Here is a 13,599-nt window from a genome sequence, read left to right as displayed (position 1 = left end):
TGTGTCCGAATCGCATCTCTGGAACCACCTGCATAAGGAACGCCAAAAGCCAAAAACACGAAAGCTTGATGCACTTAACGAACACGTCAAGAGGCATACGATCTAATGGAACATAATAGTACAATGACAAATAAAAGTTAAACTGTAAAGAAGATTAAATGCTACGCAGAGTCCGCACCTAAAATCTATCAATCAAGAACATCATGTAATATCTGTTCAGTAGACACTGAATATTTATGTATTTTGTCTTGATACTTTCCAAAGACTTGTTGAGAAAAAGGACTAGACGTTCTTTCACAAAACCCTGACTCATTATTTTTTTGCACAGTCACTGATAACTGTTTACAAACTCTGAGTAGCAGCTGCAATCTCCTAGAAATCGTATGAGTTTAGAAATGTATACATCATACGCGGGTGAAGTTGGTAAATCGCTGCTAAAATGAGAAAAATGTATAACTCTAAAATTGAAATCACCTCGTCTGTCTTGGACTCTGGTATTGAGATGACACTTTTGTCAAATTCGACGTATATGTCTAAGAATGGGACCAAGGAAGCTATATATGTGGTGTCTGTAGTCTCTTCTTCATGACTATCAATGGGACCTATTCAGACAAGTTTGTATTGTTAATGGAAAGAACATCTTCAATACACCTGTATGTAAAATTAAAAGGGAGGCGAACGATACCAAAGGGACATTCCAACTCATAAGTCAAAAATAAACTGACCACGCTATGGCTACAAAAAAACAAATATTCAAACATTCAAACAATACACGAACCCATCCAAAAACTTGGGGTGATCTCAGATCCTGCTTCACGCGGCAACCGATGGCTGCTCATGTTAGTACAAGTCCGGTAATAAGTCTAAATCGGTAGGTTACATTCGGGGAAAAGAGGACGGGAATGTAGATACGACATTTGAAACATATCCGCTATCATCTGTGAAACGGATACTCTATAACAGTCAAACAACTCGTGATGGCGTCCGTAAAATTAAAAAAGGGATGATTTCAACTTCACCACTTGGAACTCTTGGTTTAATATCTTCCTTGTTAGCAGCATCCCCCTATAAAGGAAATCATGATAGGAAATACCAGCCTTGAAATATTTTATTAACTGGGAGATGTATACTCCGTGTGTAGACGCTGTTGGAATGTTGCTACATAAAAATGGAAAGTTTACAATTGGGAAGCTGGCCTAAGACCACAATTAATGATCCCGCTTTTCGTTGTCCACGAATATATATAGTTCCCTTTAATAAAAGTGTATTTTCTCTTTTTTTTTTCTTTTCCTTTCTCATTTATTTCTTAGTTTTTATGGGGTGGAAATGAAAGAAGAGAGCTTAAATAAATTTTTGGATGTTGTATTTCAACTGATTTTGATATGGAAAGAGTTATTAGGCCGGTTCAAAAAGGTAATATTTACAGCTTTCGGAACATCTCTTGACTTGACCATAGGGGTATGGATGTGTATTAGCTAAATTTGAAAGATGTAATAATGCAATCTTCCTGAATGTTGGATGTATTTTTGGACTAGTACCGTACATTTCACACAAAAAAGATTTGACAAAAAGACATAATGAAATTTTTTTAATGAGACAAAACGTTATAAAGAACTAATAGGAGAAATTAATTTTGTGGTCTGTGGCCAGCTGAAATCATCTCTTTTGTCGTAAAGTTTTGTTTTCAACCGACCCTCATTGTCAATTTCTAGATGAAAGTCAAGTTGCTTATTATTGCTTACATCCACTTCATTTGAACTTTGGTGGATAGTTGTCTCATTGACAATCATACCACATCTACTTATATTAAATGTATCTGTCCGGTACTGGCATGCAAATACGGATTTTGTGTTTTTAAATTTGATGTTACAAAATTTTGAAAATCATTTAAAATATAGAAATGTATCTCCCTCATGCAAAGCTCTGATTCCTTGTCCGACTTTGGCTATACTTTTTTGTCCTTTTTGGTTTATAGCTCTTCATCTTTTTTAATAAGCTTTGGATTTTCAAATAATTTGGCCTCGATCATCACTGAAGAGACATTGATTGTCGAAATGCGCATCTGGTGCAGAAAATATGGTACCGTTCATGTTATTACTACCACTGGGTCGAAGCCTCTGCTGGTGGGCTGATAGTCCCCGAGGGTATCACCAGCCCAGTAGCCAGTACTTCTGTACTGGCATGAAAATACGGATTTTGTGTTTTTAAATTTGAAGTCACAATATTTTGGAAATTATTTAAAATTGAGGAATGTATCTCCCTCATGCAATGCTCTGATTCCTTGCCAAGCTTTTGCTATACTTTTTTTTTGTCCTTTTTGGTTTATAGCTCTTCTTTTTTTTAATACGCTTTGAATTTTCAAATATTTTGGCCTCGAGCATCACTAAAGAGACATTGATTTTCGAAATGCGCATCTGGTGCAGAAAATTTGGTACCGTTCATGTAATTACTTCCACTGGGTCGATGCCTCTGCTGGTGGACTGTTAGTCCCCGAGGGTATAACCAGCCCAGCAGCTAGTACTTCGGTACTGGCATGAAATTACGGATTTTGTTTTTTTTTTAAATTTGCTGTTACAAAATTTTGGAAATTATTTAAAATTAAGGAATGTATCTCCTTTATGCAAAGCTCTGATTCCTTGCCCGGCTTTTGCTATACTTTTTTGTCCTTTTTGGTTCATAGTTCGTCGTCTTTTTAATAAGCTTTGGATTTTCAAAGATTTTGGCCTCGAGCATCACTAAAGAGATATTGATTGTCGAAATACGCATCTGGTGCAGAAAATTTGGTAGCGTTCATGTTATTTAATCATTTATCTAAAGTTCGATGGGATAGATGAGTTCAACATAGTCACCAAAGTTTGAATCATTTAGTGAGAGAACATCATTTGTATAGCGGAAAGTAGATTGAGGTATACTGCTAACTTCTTTTCTATCTGACGAAGAAGTTTCTGTATGAAGTTATTCACATGTTTTAATACTATAGCAAGATGAAAGAGCCTTAAATTGTATGTATCCAAATCTGATTCACGCGACCTCTAGAATAGGTAGTTTCACAATAACATTGCAGCCCAGCTTTGATTGCTGATAAAATTGATGTTGATAATATAGAATGAGGTTACGTGGAGCACTTGGAAGACCCAGCGATATAGCGTTGTTTGTAAGGACACTTAGGTAGTTTAGGTATCCAATAAAGTGATGCAATATCCAGTTCTTCATCTTTGGTTGAAATTCCAAAGAACATAGAACAGACCTATTATAATCAAGGATTTCATCTTTGGTAAGTTTTGTGGGGGTATATGTTGAGTTTCCAAGTGAATTGGCAATACCTAATTCATTTATCAAGCAGTTTATGTAATGTGATTTACACACAAAAAAAATTATGTTATTGGGGATTTATCTGCGGCCAGGGACAACAACATATTTGGCATAGAAGTAGGCTAAGTGTTTTGCAACATTTGGGTCTTTGAATGATATAGCTTCTTTGATTTAACCCGGCAAACGAAAAAAAAAGATTATTCCAGAGAAAGACCACCAGACCTCCTCTCGCTTCACTCACTCGTGGTGCATTTAGCATTATATTTTCAAAGATATTTTCTTTTCGACAATTAACGCTTCTGGATGAAAACACATATTATATTCATATTTTTGTTCTTCCTTCGCCGGGATTCAAACGCATGATATTAGGATATCGAGACAAAATCGCCTGCACTGTGTCCAGCGCGCTAGACCACTATGCCACATAGACTGAACTTATAATTCAGCTTTCGGTGTCCTAGTGTTACCTTTCCTCGTCAGTAGAATCTAGAGTTGTAACACAGTACATGATATATTAAGCATGCAGATGGAAATGATAGCAGATTAGCTAAATATCTATCGTAAAGAATCGTAAGATACAGTAACAGAAAATATTTATTTTGATAAGTACGTCTAAAGAAGTGAGAACTCTACGACAGATCTATCCATTTGATAACTAGTGAAGGTGATACACGACCGAAAACACATACATGTATTATATTTATAATTACTCTAAATATCAGCACAACAATGTTTAATCTCCAAATTTGTGGAAACAAATTTTTGTACTTCCCTCGCTGGGATTCGAACTCATGCTATTGGGATATCAAGACAACACCGCTTGCACTGTGTCCAGCTCTCTAGACACCCGGCCACCTAGACTGAACTAATAATTCAGCTTTCGGTGGCCTAGTGTTACCTTTCCTCGTCAGTAGAATCTAAAGTTGTAACACAGTACATGATATATTAGGCATGAAGATGGAATTGATTGCAGATTAGCTAAATATCTATCGTAAAGAATCGTAAGATACAGTCACAGAAAATAAATATAAGTATGTATAAACAAGTGACAACTCTACGACAGATCCATCCATTGGAAGGTGATACACGGCTGAAAACACATATTATATTTATAATTACTCTAAATATCAGCACAACAATGCTAAATCTGCAAATGTTTGTTCTTCCCTCGCCGGGATTCGAACTCATGCTATTGGGATATCGAGACAACACCGCCTGTACTGTGTCATATAAAATGTCTGAATGATAGCCAACGATAAATCTTACGGGTCGATGGATCATATAAATACAAAAAAAATGTATGATACAGTTCACTGTAAAATATAATATATAATAAGCAAGTCTAAAAGGGTACAACATCACACAAACAAAATAGTAAAATCATAAACAAATATTAAATATTTCGGATAACTAATATCCTTCATCAGTCAGATGTCAAATGATTCTCATCTTGACATCAAGACGTCTTTTTTCAATGATTTGATTTTCTCCCATAATACATTCATAAACTCTTTGTTCAAATATTCGAGTCGTCATGTTATCATATGACTCTTTGGTTATTCCACGTAGGATAGATTTTCTTCGTTTTGTGTTTCGAACTTTTCTAATGAATCTTCTCTGATCATATCGAAATTGGCCGAAACTGTATCGGATTGTGTGTCATTGACCGATTTGTTCTCATGCATATTAATATCCGATTTGGGATTTGCTCTTATTTCTGTAGTATACGTATCTGCCAATGAGGAAACTAGGGCATCTGAACAACCATGAACAGATTTATATTCATGTAAATCCCTGTCTGGAACCATGGATTGATATGGATTAAAAACACATGATTCCATTGTTTGTTCTCCTGGCACCGATGAGTCGGTATCATTAATGTAATTAATAAATGCATATCCTTGAGTATCAATGTCTGTAGGAAGAACGATTGGTGGATACTGGTTTAGATAGGTAGATCTACTCCTTTGTATGTTAGAGCTTGATGAAATGGATTGGCGATCAGCTGTTATATGTTGATTGAAGTTTGAAGTAGCTGAAGATATTGACGTATTATCACTTGAGTAATAAGTATTTTAATATTCATCAACAGCATGGTACGGCGTCAGATAATCACTGATATCAGACTGACTAAAACCTTCGTTTGCTTCTGTAACTGAACAAATGGTATCCCTAACGTTCTCAGGGTTATCTGCCATACTCAATTCATCTATAATTTCATATATCCCACCACCTTCAGGTAGTGGAATAGCTGGTAGAGAAATCTTTGGTATATTTCTGCTTCTTATTTTCTTAACCTGGTACCTGCTAAGGTTGCCGTATATCTGCTTATACCGGCGCTGACACGCAGTGCATAGTAGTATAACGAACAGATATGAACCAGCACAAACTGAATAAACGATTATTTCTCTGTTATTCAAGCCTACAATAGTCATAATCAAACATGTAGTGATCAAATATATTAGTTCAAATCCTCATATATGCTGAAAAGAGATAGTTTGAAAAGAAAACACAACTGAACATTTAAAGCAACTACATTAAATAAAGAAAAAAATTAGCTCATTAAGTATAAAGAAACATTTCAGAATAATGGAATTATCTCTGATTCCACAAGAACAGAACATACCAAATACACAAAGCTCCAAAGAATTTCAAGAAATTATAAAAATAATTGTTTTATTACAGGAATTGAAATATTATAAATAAAGACTTATTTTTTTTTTTCATTTTAAAACATAACTATGAATAATATAATATCCTCATACCAGCACTGGAAGAATAAATAATTTTATGCAAAGTTTTTGGTATATTAAAGCATAGACAAAGAAGCTTTATTTTTTTTATTATTTAGACTACATGCTATTGTATCATTTGATCGGGATGGAATAGTCATCACATAGTTAATATTCAAAACAAATTGTCTAAGTTTTCATCGAATGATTTGATAAAAAGTACAATCTAAACTACATATCAACATACATCGAAAAGTAGACAATGATGGTTGGTTGAGGGATGTTTACAACTCCCAAGTATGCATTTTCCATTTCTTCATGTGTGCAGCAACGTTTCAGTTTTCTATCATGGTTTCCTTGATAGTAGGTTGTTACTGACAAGGAAGTTAGTGAACCAAGTGTTCCTAGTTACCACTTCGGAGTTTTGTACAGATTTTACTTGACTCTTATTTGACATCTGCGTCACAGATGACCACGGATATATTGTATATGTCGTAACCACAATTCCGTCCTCTTTTCCGCTATTGTGACATCACCGATTAAGACTTTTCACCGAATTTGTACTTACTGTAAGCAACACGACGAGTGCTACTAGTGGAACAATATCTGCCTACTCTTCATGATCAGAAGCACCTGGGATCCACCCCCAGTTTTTGGTGGAGTTCGTGTTACTCAGTCTTTAGGTGTAATGTAGATTTTTTCTGAACGTGTTTTTTCTTTCGTCGTTTTTCATTTTCGCCCATTGCGTTGTCAGTTTTTAAGATACTGTAATTGTTTTTGAATACCCCCCCCCCCCCCCCTTTTCCATAAAAAAGCGGAAATCACTAAAAACAATGAAAAAAATATCTTGATTATCAGAAATTCTTCAGTTGCTTTGCTTGATCGATTTCACTTTTCCACTTGTATAGCGTCACCGAATGCACCTAAACTTACATTTTTTTCTTATTTATCGTGAACAGCAGGACAGATGCCACTAGTGAAGCAGTGAACTACTCGAAGTATCAATCTAGAACACATGGGTTCATTCCGGTTTAGGTGCACCTACTTTAAGTTTCTGAGTAGTTTTTTTTTGGAGACTGCTGTTTATCTATTAATATTATTATTTTTGTTATGATGTTGTATATCTTTCTTCTACCTACAAATACTTGACTTAATTTGTCTCTTTCATGCTTTAGACGAAATTGGCTACATGCATTGACCAACATGATATTTTTAAGATACGTAAATCACCAAAAAAACAAAACAAATATGCTGTGCCTGTCCCATGTCAGGAGCCAGTAATTTAGTCGTTGTCGTTTGTTTGTGTATATCATATCTGTTTTTTCTTTATTGTTTTGTACATAAATTAGTCCGTTAGTATTCTCGTATAAATTGTTTTACATTTGTCATTTCGCGGCCTCTTATAGCTTACTATGCTGTATGGGTTTTGCTTATCGTTGAAGGCCGTGCGGTGACCTATTGTTGTTAACCTCTTTGTCATTTGGTCTCTTGTGGAGAGTTGTCTCACTGGCAATTATACCACATCATCTAATTTTTATATTTTGGTCAATATTTTAAGAAGGAAAAAGACTAGTTAATATGTTGTACGCATTTACTTTCAGCATTTTAAAAGATCGTGTCTTCTGGAATTGTTCACCACGTTACTGTATGACATCTTTTAGGAATTACAGCCACCATTTAATCCAATAACAATATGACTCCTCATTCATTTTAGGTTTTAGGGAATTAATAGAAATGTTTATTTTCCCTTTTATTTAAATGAGAAGTCAAATCGAAATACTATAAAGTCCTTCAGCACTTTCTGACCTGAATTCATGTCGGAACAAACTAGCTTTGAGCATTTTTCTAAACCCAAATTTCATGCATCAAATTTTGCGATAATAGACGTAGTATACTCACATGAACATATTGTTGGGTGTAAGAAATTAATAAAAGGTATGAAAACATGGTTAAGATTTAAATTCGTTTCGCGAAGGAATTCGTATTTAGATTAACCAATTCAAAAATTGCAATAAAAGATGACTGAAAGGTTATTTGATATACTTGTAGGACCTTTTTGCAAAGGAATTTAGGCAAAATTCAGTAAAATTTTAATTGTAAGTATGTTTGAAAATGAAAATAACGCCTTATAAGTTTCGTGCATCCGAAATGCTTTTCTAAATTTACCTTCATCCGGAACACTGGAACCCAACCAATTGAAAGCCATGGATGTATAAATACGTAGCAACGTTAGAACCTTTATGACTAAAAGAAACCTATACATAACAGCCAAATTCCTTTAAGGTCAATTTCGCCTTGGGTGTTGGGATCTTAGTTGTCTAAAACAGATCACTGACTACTCAGCTGAAGATAACCTCGGGGACTAACACTCAACCAGCAGCGGTATCGACACAGTGCTTGAAAATGAAAATAAAACTATTTTCGTCCGTCCACATCGCTTGTCAGGATTGAAATTTATCATTCGAAGCCAAATCCAGGGATTTATAAATACATAGAAACTTCAGTTATTATATGACCAAAAGGAGCCTACAAATAATAACTAAATCATATGATGTCAACTTTGCCTGAGGGATTTGAGACTTTAGTTTCCTTAATTAATCAACAGGGAATTTTAAAATAGTAAGTTATAAATCTTGTCAATACTGAAGCACTGATCACTGAGCTGATGATATTCTCGGGGACTAACAGTATATCAGCAACGGTATCGACCGAGTGCTTGTAAATGAAAATAACACGTTTTAAATTTCGTGCGTCCGAACCGCTTTTTCTGCATTGACCTTCATCTGAAACATGCAAACCCAAACACGAGAAACGTTAGGAGCGATATGAACATAAGAAATATAAAAAAATAGTTATATTCATCAGTTTAACATTGAATGATGGAGGTTGAACCTTAGATTCTTATTAATTTCATTTTTCATCAACGGAGAATTTTAGAATAGTTGGTTATAAATCATGCCAGTACCTACGTACTGAAGTCCTAGCTAACGATACTCTCGTGAAATAACGGTGCACCTACAGCTGTATCGACCCTGTACTAGTAAACAAAAGTAACACGTCATAAATTTTTGTGCGTCTGAAGCGCTTTTCTGGATTGGTCTTCTTCAGAAACGCTCAAACCCAAATATTTGAAAACAAGGAATACATAAATACGTAGAACGTTAGAGCTATATGACCAAAAGGGACCTTTAAAAAAATAGTCAAGTTCATCTTTGCCTTACGGAGGTGGAACCTTACTTTCTTGATAATTACTTAATATATATCGAGGGATAATTTCAAAATAATAGGTAGGTTATAAATCATGTCAGTATCGAGTGTCAAGTACCTTTCTAATTTTGTTTTGCTTCGCGAGATTGGGCTGGCCTGATATGACCTCAGGCGGCACAATGATATTAAAGATAGCAAACATAAAAAAAAACAACAAATAGAAAAATAAATTAAAAAAAGACAGAAATAGGATACTATTGACAAAAAAGTCATATGTTAAGAACTAAGCCACCAATATCTGAATTAACAAATCCAACATTTTTTTTTATCTCATTAACAACTATTTGATATTATATAGTTTAATGAACGAGTATCATCAACAGAAACAATTACATTCTGCTGCAGTATGACCAACCAAAAAATAGCAAAATCATCACGTAATAGATAAAGAGATGACAGTTCGCATAGAACTACATCTCGACAAAAACATCCACACTGTTTACATCTCGGTCGAGCTTTAATTTATTACTGAGTCTCTTCCGTTTTATACTGTTTCCCAGAAAATGAATCAGCGACACAAACTGCCTCATGAAATAAAGGACGACATGATTTTTATATTAGCAGGTACTTTTGCACTTTGAGCTTTGTCTTCAAACTGTAAAGTCTTTGTTATGGTACTTTGTATTATTGTTTTATTAGTCTCTGTGTTTTTGTTGTTAGATGCATGTTCATGTGTCTGTAAAAAGTTCGGAACGTAATTAGATGTTTTCTTTATGTTTTTCACCCTCAGGAAATTGATAATGACAGTAGGTATAAGATATTCTGTATCGAATTCATCATTAAATTTTGTTCTACACTCGAATAGGAGGATTAAGATTATTCACTTGTATAGAAACCTGGTTATGGTTAAAAATCGCAATTTTAACCTCAAGATATCTTTTCGTTCTTTGTGTCATTTGGGTTGCTGGCTCATTGGTTCATTGACCCCACATATCCTTTATCCCTTTTACGAAATAAGGACGATGTTGCTAAGACAGTATCTCTTTTTTTATGTTTGTATTCTAAATGTCAGATTTTGGTGATTTATAAAACCAGAATGCTTGTGGAATTTAACTACTAACGTTTAACAACGAGTAATCAACACACACTATCACAAACCCGTATCTTAAGCTATTCCTGTAGATTTTGGAAAATGCTTTGGTGAATGTACGGATCCATACGAACGTGTTATTGAGTTAAAGTGGTAAGAACAGATTGTTGTTGACCAAGTACTTAAGACATTTGGTCCACAAGGTCCTGTTGAATTAAACAGCACACAAATAAATGTATTTTGCCTTTACCTAGATCATGTGCTTTAGCCTTTTCGGTTGTGCTGGTTATTCTTCTTGCACTGACCCTAACAGTTGACTCTTTTCCTCTGAACGTAAATGATTGGATTATAGGAGACAAACTTGTAATCTGCCAGATGACATTGTATTCTGCTACAGTTGATGTATCTTTCACTGGAACTGTTAATTCTGAAATGACTTTTATTTAAAAGCAATTTTAATCTCAGAGTACATTTACATACGAACATTTAATGCAACAATTTTTCATTATATTTTTTGTTCATAATACATTTGCCATTTAAACAATGTAAACACATTATCTTTAAAAAGTCATACTGTATATATACGATCCTTCAAATTTAAAAAAAAGTGTTTTAACTCCTTTTTATACTTGAATGGTCAAGTTTTACTATACAACACGTGTAAATAGACTTTCTTTTAAAAAAATCCTTAATTTTATCCAAATCTGCAGAAATGTACTGCTATTAAATGATTGTCTTCCGACATCTTTTCGTTATGCATAACCTTAGCTATGACACCTCTTTTTTTTGGAATTCGGAGATTGCAAAGCGCAAGTGTGAAAGGAAAAAAAACGTGATGAAAGAAAAAAAATAATCAAACGTGGAATGAAGTTAGTATCAACCGGTTCTGAAAGAAAATTTGTAATGTACCAAATCATTTAAAGAGTTGTTATGACAAAGTTTGTTTAACAAATGGGGACGCATGGAAAGTTTAAAAAAAAAGATATACATCGTTCTTTCATCTCACTTTTTTTTACGTGAACGAAGTAGCGTCTGTGTTGATTGTTTATCAAAGTTACAGATAAGTAAACTTCGGAACCAAAAATTATAAAATAAGCAACCAAATTTTCGATCTACAATCACCGAATAAAATATATTTGTGTCGAATAAACGTTATGGAATTGTAATAAATGTTAGAACCGTCTACAGAGGACTTAGTTAAGTATATATGCATATAGTGGTTCAATAATTTCTGCAAAATTCTAATCACTCGTTTCACCTGAGTCGCAGAACTTATACTGGAACATTTATGTATTTAAAAACAATGTCTGTGTTTGTTTTACCACTGTCAGAACACACAAAAAGATGATAAATACATGTTGTTGTGTACACCTCTTTTGAAATGTATTGTCACGGTAACAGTACGGGAGTACGACCGAGTACTCACTACGGAATACGATTCCTTGACATTTTAGATTTTATTACAGACCTAAGAGCATGATATTGACAGAAAAGGTAGTGTTTAGTTCAATATTAAGTACTTTAAATATTTGTCTTGCAAAATGAATACCTGAACACAGTACTCACAATATACATTATATGAGTATTACGGAAGCCATTATGGGACACATAAACAATAAAATTTATCTGTTATCTCGGTTTCCAAATCCTTGATCTCGAATTAATAATCCGTGATATCGGATTGATAATCCGTGATCTCGGATTGCCAATCCATTATCTCGGATTGCCAATTCGTTATCTCGAATAAATGATCCGTGATCTCGGATTACCAATCCGTGATATCGAATTGATAATCCGTTTTCTCGGTTTCCCAATCCGTTATCTCATATTACCAATCCGTGATCTTCGATTGATAATCTGTTATCTCAGTTTCTCAATCCGTGATCTCGGATTGACAATCCGTGATCTCGGATTGACAATCCGTGATCTCGGATTGATAACTCGTTATGTCAGTTTCCCAATCCTTGATCTCAGATTACCAATCCGTGGCCTGGGATTTATAATCCGTTATCTTGGTTTCCGTATCCGTCATCTCGGATTTATAATCCGTTATCGCGGATTCCGCGACTTTCATCGCAGGCGAGACAAAAATGGGGGAAAAGTCAATATCTCAGTGGCAATAACTCCAAAAACAAGTTTTTTAGACTATTCTTTAATTTGCAGTAAGGATACACCTAATTTTTGCTATTTACACTTTAAACCTAGCTCCTATAGTATTTGAAACAATGGCAATGAAATGCCAAAAAAGTTAAGTAAGAGTGTTCACGCTGAATTGTCTCGCCGGCCTGCTTTACTAACCATGATTGATTTTATGTTGATAGTCCTAAATATAAAGTTTTACTACAAATATCACATAAACATAAATTATCAATGATCCATGAAAATCAGGTCAAGATGAGATGAACACTGCCAGACAGACATGTACACCTTACAATCATCCCATACACCAAATATAGTTGACCTGCTGCTTACAGTATCTGAGAAACGGACCTAATAACTTTAACCTTGATCACTGATCCATGAAATGATATCAAGGTCAGATGAATCTTGTCTGACGGACAAGACCTTGCAAGGAATCCATATACCAAATTTAGTTATCCTATTACTTATAATAAGTGAGAAATTTACATAACAAACAAATTAAAACTTTTTTTTTCAAGCAGTCGCTGAACCATGTAAATGAGATCAAGCACAACAGACATATGACAGACGGAAACTTCGTAAAATAAGGTTTCTGTATACAAGGTATGAAGCATCCAGGTCTTCTATACCCTCTGAAAAATAAAGCTTGATACAAACAGTTTATTCCGCTGCTGCCGTATTGTAATCCCTATTTCTCGCATACTACGACTTTAGTCGCAGGCGAGACAAAAATCAACATTTCTGGGGCAATAACTCCAAAACAGGTGGACAGATTTTTCCAAAATTTTCAGGATAGATGAAACTCTGTTGTACTGATAATTTTTTCTCTAATTGCTATAGTTTTTGAGATATTAGCCAAAATATAGTTTGACTCCTATATTAAAAACGGAGTATCAATCCGAGATCACGGATTGGGAAACCGAGATAACGGATTATTAATCCGAGATCACAAATTGGAAATTCGAGATCATGGATTAGGAATCGGAGATCACGGATTGGAAATCCGATATCATGGATTATGAATCCGATATCATGGATTGCAAATTCGAGATCACGGATGGGAATCAGAGATCACGCATGGTTAATCCGAGATCACGGATTATTAATCCGAGATAA

This window comes from Mytilus californianus, unplaced genomic scaffold, assembly GCF_021869535.1.
Source record: "Mytilus californianus isolate M0D057914Y unplaced genomic scaffold, xbMytCali1.0.p SCAF_9, whole genome shotgun sequence".
Lineage (NCBI taxonomy): Eukaryota > Metazoa > Mollusca > Bivalvia > Mytilida > Mytilidae > Mytilus > Mytilus californianus.
Note: the sequence above shows the minus strand (reverse complement) of the source record.